This window comes from Brassica napus, chromosome C5 (genome assembly GCF_020379485.1).
Source record: "Brassica napus cultivar Da-Ae chromosome C5, Da-Ae, whole genome shotgun sequence".
NCBI classification, from domain to species: domain Eukaryota; kingdom Viridiplantae; phylum Streptophyta; class Magnoliopsida; order Brassicales; family Brassicaceae; genus Brassica; species Brassica napus.
Window position 1 is genome coordinate 48,938,358 of NC_063448.1, and position 15,420 is coordinate 48,953,777.

Here is a 15,420-nt window from a genome sequence, read left to right on the forward strand (position 1 = left end):
TATGTTAACTTTAGAAAGTTTCTTCGTAAGACTTGGTCTGATTGTATGAAGGATTTTTCGCGTAAGTAACGGGGACCGGTTTTATGAAGGTTGTAGATCGGTGATATGTATACATATGTTAAAGTAGCGTTATTTCTGTGGGTTTCACGAGAAACGTTTCTGCTGTGATTACCGAAGTTTATTTCATTACGATCTAGTCGCATAACGTTTTTCATAGGTTTTATGAGAGGATTCTCATGACACATTCGTTTCTGGAACGAATTGGTCAACCAGAGGTGGATCTAGCCACCATCGGAAGGAAAGCGTATCTTTGTGCACGATGCTACATCTATTCTCGATTTTTCTTCGTCACAAATGTCTTCCATGCTTTTCCGTGACTCACTTGGTACAACGGAAACTGAAAGAAATGCTTTGGTGATTAAAGATTTCTCGTAGAAATTTTTAAACAAAACTGGCTTTCTAAAACCGGAAAGGGCTTCAATACTTTGGCTAATCGTCGAGTTTCAGTTTGATATTGGTATACGCATGATTGCGACAAGAAATGATGTATAGTCTTTGAGATTATGTTCATGATCGTCTGGATATGTTGCTAGCGTGTAGACGAATTTTAGATTATCGTTTGCCTATTTGAGACGATTTTCTTTGACAAAATTGTTTTCTTGACGATTTGCAAAAGTTTTTTTTTTTGAAGTTTGGGAGTATACGAGTATAGTATACGTACCTACTCCCTTTTTTTTTTTTTACGAAAGAAAACAGTTGAACCGATACTTTGAAGGGTTGTGTACGTTTCTTCTTCTGAGGTTTGGAATGATCAATAATCCTGGACGATTTAAAGACGACGCTTGGACTGTGATTTGGTTTGTTTCCACGTTGACGACTTGGAATATGTCGGCTCCGAGAAAATTGCTAGAAATGAATTGGTTTTAAGACGACGTTCATGTCTCTAGTTTTTTCTCTCTTTAGGAAGCGAGCTTGATATGCGTGGCGATCGTTTCTCGATTTTCGAAGAGTTTAGATTGGTTTGAAAGATCTGGCTGAACAATTATGGAACGATATATCGAGACAAGAAAAATCGCCTAAGACTTAGTTCGCTAGACTATCCACCTAGGGTTTACGTTCCGTAAAGTTCTATGGCAGTCTCAAAGGCGTTTTTATTTCTTAGTAATTTCCTACGAAAATTCCAGGTCTGATTTCAAAAATTTCAAGACGGAAATACCTTAGTTCTCTCGAAGACGCAGTTTTGTCTCTTCTCAGTTTTGCTTGCTTATTTCCCCTTCCTCTTCTCGTGTATGTTCGCCATTTAAGATATTGGTGTTTATCCTTTGAAACTTGACATTTATTTTCCGAACTTGACTGTTATTTTCTCCTTAGATACGACGTCAATTTTTATAAAAACGGTTCAACGTAATCGTATAGTTGAGGCAGCTATGGTGTTAAGTTAACCGTTGCCATTTTATACGATTAATCTGAATCCATGCGAGAAAATAAGTCTTTACGGGTTTTTTTTTATCGTAAAGGTAACTCCAATCAAAACGAAACAAGAGACATTTCGATCGAGATTTGAAGGAGAACACAAATATGGAGGTAAGGGCGAATAGGAGCAAGCGAAGGAGTTTAGACGAGTCTTACTTGTTTTCGTCGTAAAATCTGAACGGAAACTCCGATTGAGATGAAACGAAAAGCGTTTCAATGAGGATTCAAAAGAGAACCAAAAGGAGGACCATTCTGAGGCCTGACAGGTTGCTATGTAGCAAGTGAAGGTCTGAAAGGTCGCTACGTAGCGAGTGGAAGCAAGCCAAGAAGAGTCCTACTTGTTTTCGTCGTAAAATCTCAACGGAAACTCCGATTCAGACGAAACGAAAAGCGTTTCGATGAGGATTCAAAAGATAACCCAAAGGAGGACATTTATGAGGCCTGACAGGTCGCTATGTAGCGAGTGAAGGTCTGACAGGTCGCTATGTAGAGAGTGGAAGCAAGCCAAGAAGAGTCCTACTTGTTTTAGTCGTAAAATATAAACGGGAACTCCGATTGAGACGAAACGAAAAGCATTTCAATGAGGATTCAAAACAGAGCCCAAAGGAGGACATTTCTGAGGCCTGACAGGTCGCTATGTAGCGAGTGAAGGTCTGAAAGGTCGCTACTTAGCGAGTGGAACAAAGCCAAGAAGAGTCCTATTTGTTTTCGTCGTAAAATCTCAACGGAAACTCCGATTGAGACAAAACGAAAAGCGTTTCGATGAGGATTCAAAAGAGAACCCAAAGGAGGACATTTCTGAGGCCTTACAGGTCGCAACATAGTGAGTGGAGAGTTGGCTTGAGCTTGGTCGCTACATAGCGACCGAGCCGTGTGCGTGCTCGGTCGCTCGTAGCGACCGAGCTGTGTGCGTGCTTGGTTGCTACGTAGCAACCGAGATGTGTGAGTGCTCTGGCGCTACTTAGCAACCGAGATGTGTGAGTGCTCGGTCGCTACGTAGCGACCGAGCTGTGTGCGTGCTCGGTCGCTACGTTGCGACCGAGCTGTGTGCGTGCTCGGTCGCTACTGTGTGCGTTCTCGGTCGCTACGTAGCGACCGAGCTGTGTGCGTGCTCGGTCGCTATGTAGCGACAGAGTTGTGTGCGTTCTCGGTCACAACGTAGCGACCGAGCTGTGTGCGTTCTCAGTCGCTACGTAGCGACCGAGCTGTGTGCGTGCTCGATCGCTACGTAGCGACCGAGCTGTGTTCGTGCTCGGTCACTACGTAGCGAACGAGCTTGGCTGGAGCTCGGTCGCTATGTAGAGACCGAGCCTTGTGCGTGCTCGGTCGCTACGTAGCGACCGAGCTTGGCTAGAGCTTGATCGCTACGTAGCGACCGAGCTGTGTAATCGATTTGCCGCGCTTACTTTTTCCGCGGTTAACCTAAAGGTTTTCTGCGGTTTTTGGGAGAACAAGTTTTACCCTTCCGAAAAGTTTTCGGAAAACGTGTTTTGGTAAAACCCTTACGCATTGAAACTTTTTTAGCTCGGAAATGAGCCAAACTTACGAGATTTGATAAATTTTATCATTTTCCTTTATGTTTAGACAGAGAAATCGCAAGCTCGTTTTGTAGCACTTCCTGTTGGCGAAAAGTCGCGGCTAGTTTTTTTTCGTTTTTTTTAGGCACTATGGCGTTTGCGTAAGCGTTGGCCATAGGCGCAGTGGCGGATGAAGTTGTCTTACCAGCGTTGTTGCGAACTACGATTTAGTCTTTCGTATTTCCAGACATTGTTTTGATCAAGCATTTTGTGGCTGAGAGTTGTATTGATCCGTACCCCCCTCCTTCTAGCACCAAACTTTGGGAACCGAAATTCACACTGTCGATTTCCGTTTCAATAAGGAAAGTAGGAGAACCCTAATTTCCCAGAGGTCTCAAATATCTGCTAATACCACACGCTAAGCAATCAGAACACGAGGTAACAACGATAAAGTATATGAAATCGTAAAAAGAGAGCAAAAGGAGTTTTATTCCGAATTCGCGTATGAGCGTTACAACAAGGTAGAAGCCTCGGCTATGAGAGCTGTCGGCGAGATTCCTAGTTCGAACAACCTAAGACTGCAAAACCTAGTTGAGTCGCAGCTCGAAATAACAAAAACGGAATGTTGCCTAATTGCTCTAAGTGATAAGTTTGCTCTGAAAATTCTCCCCCCATGCCTCTCGCCTAAGACTCCTTATATACTCGCTCCTAGGTCGGTTTACGCTTTACCTCTTCTGCCATTAAGCCGTCATAGCATAAAAATGGAGATATTCCATTTTTTCTGATCTTCGTAATTATCTTCAAAATTTCGTATTTATCCGCGGAAACTTGAAATTTATCTTTTCTTGTGTACCAAACGTAAACCATCATGCGGCTTATGGGCTGTTGGTTAAGAAATCGTAAGTTGGGCCTCGAGTTATGTCTGAGGTCCCTTTGGGCCGTCTTCTGACTCGAAACGTTTATTACAGTTTTTTTCGATAAAGAACAAACTTTCCGCGGTTTTTACCGCAAAGTTTGATTGATTACTTAGAATGGCGGAAAACATGAAATGAGTTCGCTACAGTCTTCGGGAGATAGCATCATAGGGTAGACGAGAATGCATGGACTAGTGTCGTATTGACGTTTCGGAAGAGCTCGGTTGCTACGTAGCGACCGAACAGAACGCACGCTCGGTCACTATGTAGCGACCAAGCTTGGCTCGAGCTTGGTCGCTATGTAGCGACCGAGCGGGACGGACGCAGCGACCGAGCTTGGCTCGAGCTCGGTCGGTCGCTCGGTCACTACGTAGCGACCGAGCTTGGCTCGAGCTCGGTCGCTGCGTAGCAAGCGAATAGCATGCATGTACGGTAGTTGCGTAATGACCGAGCTTGGTTTGTCCGTGTTCCGATCGTCATACTCGAACCCATCCGTAGCCGGTTTGGGTATGTTTCTGACGGCTTATGTTTGATCCAAATAGAATTCGAATGAAGCTTTATTTCAAGAACATACGTTGTGACGTTCTCTTGGCCGAGCACGATTTGTTGCAGAAAGACATACTTGTATTTTGCGGAGATTTGGACGTTAACTTCGTCGTAACCGTTTTTGACCCCAACATTTATTTTTCGTAAAAACCTTCATGCCGATTTTTACGGACTTTCAGACATTGATTATGTCATGACCGATTTTGATCCCAACACGTCCCGCACTATCTATTACTTTGGTCCCCATTCACATATTGTTTTGAACCACTTCTTTTAGACGAACCGCTCTTGTCCCGTAGTATGTGTTTTGTTAGCATAAACCGCCTTTAAACCGCACCGCACTATTTTATCCGCTTGTCCCGCACCGGTCAAACTACTGTTACCATTCGGAGCTTTAATGCAGCTGAAACAGTGTTCTAAAATGTGTGATACGCTCGTTGTGAAGTGATCCATCGTCTAGCGTATAGCCGTATATGCAGACACTTAAACGGAGTCTAAGCGGACATAATAGATATATAACTTATGATGATTAATATGAAAATAAAAATATTAATGGTAAATAAATATAAGGCTTTCAATAGTAAAGTATTTAAAGATTTTGCTTATTTCATATTTGAATTTGCACATTATCCAGCCATACCAAAATCCTTGAATGATATTTTTTTGCAGGATTTGAAAAAACAAATTTGCTGTAAGAAATAACTGATCGTATATTGCAACTATTCTAATTAACACTATAAATTATAAAAAGATTCCACTCAGCATTTAACACTGCTAATGAGACTGCATACCAACAAATATACTTATAAGACCATGTACAAAGGAGTTGATAAAGAAAAGAAGATCATATACAAAGGTTTCAACATCCTTCCCATATTCAACACTATATTTTTCACCTTTTAACATTCTACATCATATTTTCTCTCTTCTACCACATTTAGTCAACATTCATTTCATTCTAAACCTCTACAATATTTTGTTTTAAAAAATTCAACACCCTACCCTACAACTTTTAATTTATATTTTTATTTTTACAACATAATAAATACATATTTATAATTTTATTATAATTAACCTAAAAAACTAAAACAACATCTTACTTAACTTACTTTTTAATAATACAAAAATTAATACTATTTAAAAAAAATTAAGAACATCTTCATTTTTAAGTTATATATTTCCCTAATTTTATTTTCAAAAGTAGAAAACTTAATATTATTAAAACAAATAAAATTAAGAAACTTGAAATACATACGATACAAACACACATTATTAAGAAATTTTAAACATGCACAAAATAAAAATACATAACTTAAATAGTACAATAGACTCACTTCACAAACAATAAAACTCTTAAAGCACACACATAAATTTAAATTATTTTAACCATGAAACATTCCAAATTTTGTCCATATGTATTTGACTAGATCTGATTACAATTCGTACATTTGAATCACATAATTCAGATCTAGCACACACATGATTTGCAAATGCTGGTAGCACCTCAGTAGAAAATGGTTATGGTGTACTCGAACCACTTGCCTCAGATGCTGAGCATATGTATCTCATTCATCCTCAACAATCATAATATGCAATATGATACATGATCACATGATGATAGCCATATCCGATATTTCCCACATGCGAGATGGTTCACGAATTATTTTAAATCGAGCCTGTAACACTCCAAATGCACGCTCGATGTCCTTCCGACACCCTTCTTGATATTTTGCAAATAACTTGTCTGGTTCACTTTGAGGAAGTCATATGGATTTGATGAAAGTTGGATAAGAAGGATAGATACCATCAGCTAGATAGTATGTCATGTCATATGGATGTTGGTTTACAAAAAAAAAAATCACTCTTGGAGTATTACCTTGTTCAACATCATCAAACACCGGAGAACGATCTAAAACATTTACATCGTTTAATGTTCCCGGACATCCAAAAAATGCATGCCAAATCTATATATCATGAGATGCAACTGCTTCAAGTATAACAGTAGTGGTTCTCTTATCTCTCCGAGTAAACTGACATTCCAATGCTGGTGGACAATTTTTCAATTTTCAATGCATGCAATCAATACTCCCGATCATCCCTGAAAATCCCCCCATCCCACTGACATGCAAATTTTTTGCAAGTCATCTTCAGTTGGAGCTCTGAGATACTTTTGCTCATACAACCGTATGATTCCCTTACAAAATCGACGCAAGCACTCCAATGATGTATGTTGGACCCAATTTCGGTCAACTAGGTAAATAGGCCTAAATGACTTGGGCCACACGACCAACGAAGAAGCCCGACCCGACTCCGACGAGCAAGAAGAGATCAATTCAAGGAGCCGGAGATCGCAGAGCGGTTGTGGAGATTGCAGAGTCTACCCACTATAAGAAGAGATCGATGGACACAAAGAAAGGACACGTTGAAAATCCTAGAGAGATCTACACCTATACTCCGGCCTTGTTTTGACCTAGCTTTAAGTATGTTCTCTTGTCGATCTCATTTGTAACGTTCGATCTCATTTCATTAATTGTATTCGACCTTGTTCATCAATAAAATCCATCATTGCCTACTGGAATCTGATTACATCGTTATTTTTTAAAGATATCGTTGCCTACATCATCTTTTCTTCCATATATTAAACTCTCGGTCACTATCAAATACTTCATGTAGATTTTAGGATCTACAATGTAGTACCTCCGATTTTGATATATTCGTCGATCGCATCGGCAACAACACCATACGCTAACATTCGCATGGCAGTACAACATTTTGCTAATGGATAAATGCCTTCTTTATTAGCTGTGTCGACTCTTTGGTGAAATAGTTGTCACTGCTTGATAGGTCTCAAACGATCCGAAGAAAAACATATTTTCGCATCCGGAATCGATGACGAAACATTTGTTCATCATATGTAGGTTGATTGGCAATGTAGTCATCAATCAGCATTTGATTCACTGCTACATGATCTCTCTTTAAGTGTTTTCTCTTGCTACGAGATGCATAGTATTCCTCAATTATTTCTGGCACTATCTGAACCGGTTTACGATATACCTCTCTTCAAGCTCACACTGTTTTTGTAAGATTCAATATCAATAATATCAAAAGGAAATTCTGATGGATCCATTGATATTTTTAGTAAGATGAAATTTTTGTTATTGGTACATCTATAGAAAAATGAGTTTCCATTTATAAAAAAAACTGAGTGGCTGGAAATTATGGATTCCAAACAAACATTCAATTGGCATAAATAATAGATAACGATTGGATTCTCTTACAAAATCAAAAAGTCACGGATTACATAAAAACAAAAATTATTAAAGTAAAAAAGGACACACATTATTAAAGACGAAAAAAACAAACAAACATTATTAAAGAAGAAAAAAACAAACACACATTATTAAAAAAAAAACAAACAAAAATTATTGAAGAAAAAAACACATACACACATTATTAAACAAACGAACATTAAAAATAAAATAAAAAACAAACAGACATTATTAAAATACAAACTTAAACTTAACATCAATTAATTTCCAAATAGATCGTGGCTCAACTTCTCTAACAGCTGTTTGTTTTTGTCATCAAGATGTTCTTTTTCACTTAGCTTCAAAACATCTTTTTTTTTCAGTCTTTTCTTTCATCAATTAATTTGCCTCCTCTTGTCTCTTGGCTATTTTGTCCAGTCGCTGTAATTCTTGCTCTTTGTATTGTTTGTATTCATTCCACTCTTCGTTGACCACTTCTAAAGTTGTGCCTTTGCTTTTCTTTTTGCCTTTTTTTTTGCTGCCTCTCTCCCCATTGGACGAGCACTGGATCCTACGGAGTTTAATCCTACAGAGTTCGAATCACTGGCATCACTATCTCGGGATCTCTTAGATATTCTACTTGTAGAGCCAATATTTCCTCCTATTTGACTATCATAACGCGGTTGATGACGAACAACAAGTCACTCCGACATTACATTGAAATGTTCATTCTTACCACCTAAATATAATTTGTGCGCCTTTGCCAATACATCATTCTCCGACCATCTGCTTTGTTACATATAGTTGAAATGATTTCTTCATGAAGCTCCATCATGGGGAGGATCAAATGAGCAATGCTCATTACAGTACTCAGAAATTTTACTCCAGTATGCTTCGCTTTTCTGGTTCTTGCCAACAATGATGTATGTTACATATTTAATCCATCCACTAAGTAGCACCAAATTTTGATCGTTGATCCACGTAGGGCTTCTACGGCAAGCTTGAGCTGATTCATCTGCATTTGCGTTGGGAATGGGTTCTCTAGCACCAATCATGCCACCAAGAGCTATTTGGGTAGAAAATTTGGGAAATTCCGTTGCTCTCGGAACATTTTCATCACCCGCTGGAGTAGAAGAAAGTGGAGGTGTTTGAGAAAAATAGTGCATCATTGATACGTAATTTAGAGGATAATTCGGAACAGATGATGGCATGTAGAAATTTAGTGAGAAACCATAATTTGGTATATTTTGGGGTTGGTTGGAAGTTTGGTTTTGAAATTGATAATTGTTGGGATTTTGGAATTTAAACGGAAAATTAGAAGAGTTTTGGGTGTTGAAAGGATTATTATTGAGATCCATTTAACAAAAAAAAAAGGTTTAAAACACTAAAATAGTTGATTATAATGAAAATGATGTTTTGTTTTCTGTATCCAAACGAAACGAGAGTAGTCTCTATTTATAGATAAAAAAACCTTGAATTTTTATATAAATTTTTTTAATAGTTTTATTATAAAATAAACGGGTTCGAATTATTGTGTGAGGATAAAAATCAAAGGAAATCTGCACAGCCAATGAGAGCACATCATTTAAATTTTATTCTGAACTAAAAAAAAATGTGTAACCCCGCACGCGTGCGTGCACGCCCTCAACATTTCTATCCACTCACGGCACGACATATAGCTTCGGTGGACCACAATTTTTTTTCAACCTTTGAAACATTCCAACGCCTGTTGAACATATGTAGATTAGCACATAAATTCAACACCCTCACGGCATACTCTTCAACCGGTGAAAGTGGGTTTTAACACTCTCATTATGGGTAGTCTAAGTATTATATAATTTTTAACTTGATCTAGCTGACATGGGTAGCCGACAAAAAAAAGTATTATATAATTTTTAAAAACAAAACATACATGTCCAGATAGACATGTCAAAATGGGGCAACTAGCTCGTCGGCGACAAGGAAGAAGAACCCTAAGACCAAATCCCTTTCTCCGGTCCGGCCGTTGCCGGAGCCGGAGGTCTCCTCTTTCCCTTATTCTCCTTTTTCCTTTGCTCTTTTCCTCCCTGTTCTCTTCTAGATCGACATACTTGCAGTTCTGGATTTGTTTGAGACTTAACCAAAGATGCGATTAGTCTTGACGGCTCTTGGTTTCTGACTTCTCTAGAGCATCGGTGAGATCAGTGGGAGCATCGGTGAGATCAGTGAGGCTATGGGTGAGGAGAGAGTCGGCTTTTAGAGTTGAGGGAAGAACCAGATCTTTTTTTTCATTTTCAGATCTATGGTGACTCCCTCAGGGCGATGGCGCGTGGACCGGTAAGACGTCTCCTCCACTTTAGTTCTCTTTCCTGATGCGGCGGCAGTGAGATTCTCCGAGAAAAGGATGGAAGTTGATTGAGAAGCGTTAGATGTGAGAACTCATTACTTTGGAGGAGTGGTTTAATCGTGGTGGATAGTGTTGTCTCCTCCGGTTCTCAGAGACTCGCCACAAAGACTCACGCTGTTGGAGTCGACAGTCAGAGGAGTGAGCTTTGCTGGTGTTCGTGGTGAAGCTCAGCATCCCAGCACTGGCGACAATTCCATTTCAGTCCGGTGAGTAGAACATTACCGCTGGAAACTTGGGTTAGTGGTCTCATTGTTATCGCTAAGGCTCGCTCTTTCTAGTCGGACTTGTATGGTCTATTTTGTGTATGGGGTTTGTGATGATGTTCGCTGATGCCTTGTTCTCAGTTCAAAATGGGTTGTGCGTGGAATCTGTGGATACATGGTGCATGTGCACCTGTTGCATTCGTATTGCATGACCAATGGGTTGGCTTGGATTGGAAATCTTTGGCTAGTGAGTGTTGTTGTTGGTTCTCTTTTGATTAGAATTTTGGGGCCTGGCAGCCGTTATGACAATTTCAGTTGCAGAATTCTCTTTCAGTTGGCGGTTTTGTGATTTCTCCTTGATGTGATCTGTTCTCGAATGCATTTGTTATGGGAATAAATCGACGAGGCTTGTTTGTGTGAAGGTGTTTGGGAGGCTTCTATCTAGGTCTTAAGTGACGTCAGAGAGTGCGTTCAAACCGTATCCGAAAGTTGATTGGATCGTGAAGCGGTCTTACTTGTCGGGTTGTGAAGTCTTGGTTATTGGTAACTAGTGCGATCATATCGTTCGGCAGGCTATAGGCGGCAGCGATAGATCCAAGTTGAGAAGACTGAGAGCCTTCGGGTTTTGAAGCGGAGGGAATCGTCAGTTGGCCGAGGGCAACTTCGATTTGTCCAGATCACTGCGATTGCTATATTGGGAGGGAGGTCATCTGCACTGAAATGTTATAGGTTTGTCGGTAGATGTTTTCGTTTGTGGTATTCTAGGTTTGGGTGATAGGTTTTTTACCCGTAGTTGTTTGAGTCTGTAAGCTACCCCGTTGTGGGCTCAAGCTGCTCCGTTGTGGGTTCAAGTTTCTTTTCCTTTGGCTTTAGTTTCTAGGGAGTTCATGATATCTGCGAGCTTTTGTAACAAACTTGAAGTATTTCACTTATTTTTCAGACGGAAAAAAAAAAGACATGTCAAAATGGGTATAAATTAGTGGATCAATCCAAACCAAACCAATACATTAGAATTTAATGAGTCAAGAAATTGGATATTATTGGATAATTGGGTAAAATGGAAAAATGGATTTCATGAGTTGGTTAAAATGGTATGGACTGATACGAGTTAATGAATAGCCCAAACCAAACCATTCCTCTTTAATTCAATTAGTTTTCTTCTTCGTGCGATTAAAAAAAAGGCGGCGAAAGCTCCGGCGATTTCACCTTCTTCCACTGCGACTCTCTTGTTAAGCTTAGGCGGCAAACCTCTCGATCACCCTCTTCGGCTGCGACCCTCTCGAAGGTCTCATTCCTTCATCTAGGAGGCTCGATCTCATCTCCATCTGCGCTATCTCGTCATCGAAGGGTTTCTTTCAGGTGATCCATGGTTTTCGTTGTGGGTTTTACTGTATCGTAGAGCTTATGTTTTTAGAGAAAGCTCTGATTCTCTTCTTGCTTTTATCTGATCTGAGCTCTGTATGCTGTGTATGTTGGTTTAGGAGCAATGTTCTTTATTAGGAGTTTTTGGTTGTTTTGGTCGATGAGAACTAACATGTTTGAGTATCTAAAACTGATTTGGTCTTACATTATTTCAGTGTCTAAAAGTGAAGGAAAATGATGAAGAATGTTTTCCAAATGGTGGAGCTAATGGTGGACAATCATCAAGTTCATTTAAGTTTCAAATGATCTTTGATTACTTCTCTTTAAATGATACAGGATCTGTTCGATTTAGATGATGTTCCAGAAGGAAAGTCAGCTTTGGATATGTACTTAGAGGATCCAAAGTTAGATATGAGGAGCCATCCTAATTTGAAAGTTCTGCAGTATTGGAAAGAAAATAGATATAGCTTTGGCCCTCTGACATATATGGCAATGGATGTGCTTAGGATTCCTATAACTGCAGTGGCTTCTGAATCTTCGTTTAGTATTTGTTCTCAGGTTATAAGCAAGTATCAAATTAGACTGTTGCCTAGTAATGTTCAGGCTCTATTGTGTACACGTTCTTGGATACATGGTTACCTACTTGATGATGAAGGTAAAAGTATTTTTTCTGTTGATTAGCATGATTTATTTGCTGTGAATTGAGATGAATTTAACAGTACAATTGTATTGCAGATAATGGCGATGGTGAGATGGTTATTATTCGAGCAAGCCCAAATGGAGTAGAAGAATCTGGAAGCAGCCAAAGAACTGAGAACCTTCAATCCAATCCATAATTAACCTCAACGTCTTCCACCGGTGAGAACTGAGAACCTTCAATCCAAACATTGTAAACTTGAGGTCTTACAAGCCCTCAAAGTATTATTTTTTAGCTTATAGATAGATTGAGTTTGATGGAACTGTTGTAGACTTGTAGTTTGTCGCTGGTTTGTGTGTTTTATGGTGTGCTCGAGCTTGAGTCTTCCATTAAACTTAGGGAAGTTTAGCTTCTACCTTTAGCTAAACTTTAGAAGCTTGAACCTTTAGCTTCTATGACCTTATTTGTATGAAAGTTACTTAGTTAATCATCGCTTTAGTTTTCAGGTCTTAGTGTATTGTGAAACTTGATCATCGTTTTAGCTTCTATGACCTTTTTTCTCTTACAAGCGCTAAAGTGTTGTTCCTTCCACTAGATTCATTAAGTTTTGATGAAGCTCTTGTACTTTAGCTTATATTACCTTGTTGTTTTCTGATAGTATCTTAGCTGTGTGCTCAGATCTTTGTAGCTATTTACAACAGTCCAAGACAGTTTTTTTGAGCTTTTGCAAGTTGATTCACTCTGAGCTCATTTCATGTTTCAGGCACTTGTAAGGAAGAGAATGGTTCTGTCAGTACGAAGAGATTCGTAAGCTTTTACGTTGGTGACGAAGAGGAGAGTCTTAAGAGTCTTTTATAAATCTATGTGTTAGTTATGAAGCATTGCGTCCTCCTTTACTCTACTCTACTCTATGAGTATTCGAGAAGGAAGAAAAGCAGTCAGCAGAAGGCGACAAATGAGGAGCGTGACGTGGCACAGGAAGGCCACTTGAGTAGTACGGTTATGAGGAATAAGGGAATAAAGAGGGTGAGCTGGAGATTGGCACCAACAGCCCACGTGATATGTTTGCTACCTAGGAACCTTTTATATATATGAGAGAAGCATGTATTGAGAGAGCCATCTATAGATTGGATCATAATTGTATGAGGGAGAGAGAGACCCTAAGATACTCTCTGGCTTGTATTTCGATCCGTTAACAAATCAATACAAATATCTTTTCTTTCTAAAGTATCTCATAACACTATGCTTTAGTTTTTAATTTCATGAAACTGCTGAGAATATGAAAATATTATTGTGAAACATGCATTTTATACAATTTTCTCCATTGTATTAAATTTTATGATTTTTAATTTATAAATTATAGAGAACAAAAAAGGTTATATGAGTTATGGTATTATTGTTTAATATTGTTACTATATAATACTAGTGAATCAACTCATTAAAACCACTAACTCATTAATCTAAATGAATTAGAAACTAAACCAAAGCATTAGGTAAATGGTTTGGGTTGAACGATAACAAATAGAACACTGGATTTATTTGGATATGGTTTGGTTTGGATTAGTTTACCCATTTTGACAACTCTATGTCCAGAGAAGACAAAGTGAGGGTGTCAGGGCTTTGTAGCCAGAGAAGACAATGAATCAAACGTGAATTCTTAATTATGGGTTACAATTTTTAAAACTTTGGTTAAACTATATAGTTTTATGTTTTTCAGTTTTTGACTCAACTTCAATTAATTATGTAACTACATATTTTTGAGCAAAAAAAATATTGTAAACATATAGACGGCACGTATGTGCGCACTATTCGCCATATATACGTCCGTTTTTTAACATTTTTTTTTTATTATTTGAGGAGCATTATATATAAATAACTTTTACTTTATGTGTTTATTACATGTGTGTCATTTTTTATGTGTCAGCACCAGAAGCTTTCTCACCTCATATATTTAAAAACCCTTTCTTAACTAGACTAATTACAAAATTTGTCATTGCTCATTACATTAAAAAGAGGGTATATACTATAAGCTTATTGCCTCACAAAAAAAATTAAGCCGCGCCCTGCTTGCTACGCTTCAATTAGAAACGCTTGCATCTTTAAATATGTAGAGATTTTATTGCCATAACCTGAGATTCTTCCTAATGATCGATTTCAATATGGCAATTCGTTATATAGCCTGACTTAAGCCAACTTGCTACGCATCTTTATATAGCAATTCGTTATATAGCATGACTTAAATATTAATGCATTTCTATACAGTTAGACTACATAAAATCCATTGTGTACGTATGTATCTACATATCTACTTATATATATGTTGCTGCAACTCTTCTCCGTAATAGATAAATATACCAATCACAATCGCAATGTTCAAAAATTATTACATAATCGCAAATCTTATAGATATATACGTACACTTTTTTTTGGTTTAGTTATGGTATCTACGTACATTGAATAGCCGTATATAGATTTAGTGGCATTGATTTGGTTAATTTAAGTTAAAGACCAACTTTGAATTGTCAACCATGTCAAATTTAGAATGGAATGTGATTGTCACTGATTGATTTTTACATTTAATTTGATTGACCAGCACCACATTAGTTTCCTATAATACAACAATCAAATAGTGTACGATAAGGAACAAAGGAAGTAATATATTCAGATTTCGATTTGGAATACGAAATCTGATTGTAGCAATTAATGATATCGAGTATACCCTAGACCTAGGCGCCTTGCATATATAAATACTAGGCCTTATATATACATATCCTCACCATTCTCTCCTTCTCAAAACATCGATCTTTACCACAACGTTCTAGCATTCACGACCGTCATGCCATTGTTTAACCATCAAGTTTTAATTTATTTTTGTTTTCTTATATTTTGTTTCTGAAGAGTTTTATTATTTTATTGTTTATGTTTCATTTTATCTCAACTTCATAATTTATTTATATTAGTATTTGCTTACTCTTATTAACAGTTCCGGCTCTAACCTATGGCCACATTGGCAATTGCCATGGGGTCTATGGGTCCAAACAAAATTTTGGTGTTATTTTACTAATTAGAAAGGTCCATTTTAATTTTTTAAATTATCAATTAGTTGGTGAATTAATAATAAAAAAGATCCATGA

General features: G+C 38.1%; 1 long non-coding RNA gene across 1 annotated transcript; it reads left to right on the forward strand.

Annotated features, from left to right (window-relative positions):
• Window positions 1-11,404: 11,404 nt before the first annotated feature.
• On the forward strand, window positions 11,405-13,513 carry LOC106397510. Its single transcript, XR_001279743.3, has 4 exons — window positions 11,405-11,646; window positions 11,865-12,304; window positions 12,385-12,507; window positions 13,050-13,513. It is a non-coding gene; the product is annotated as an uncharacterized LOC106397510 (long non-coding RNA).
• Window positions 13,514-15,420: the final 1,907 nt, after the last annotated feature.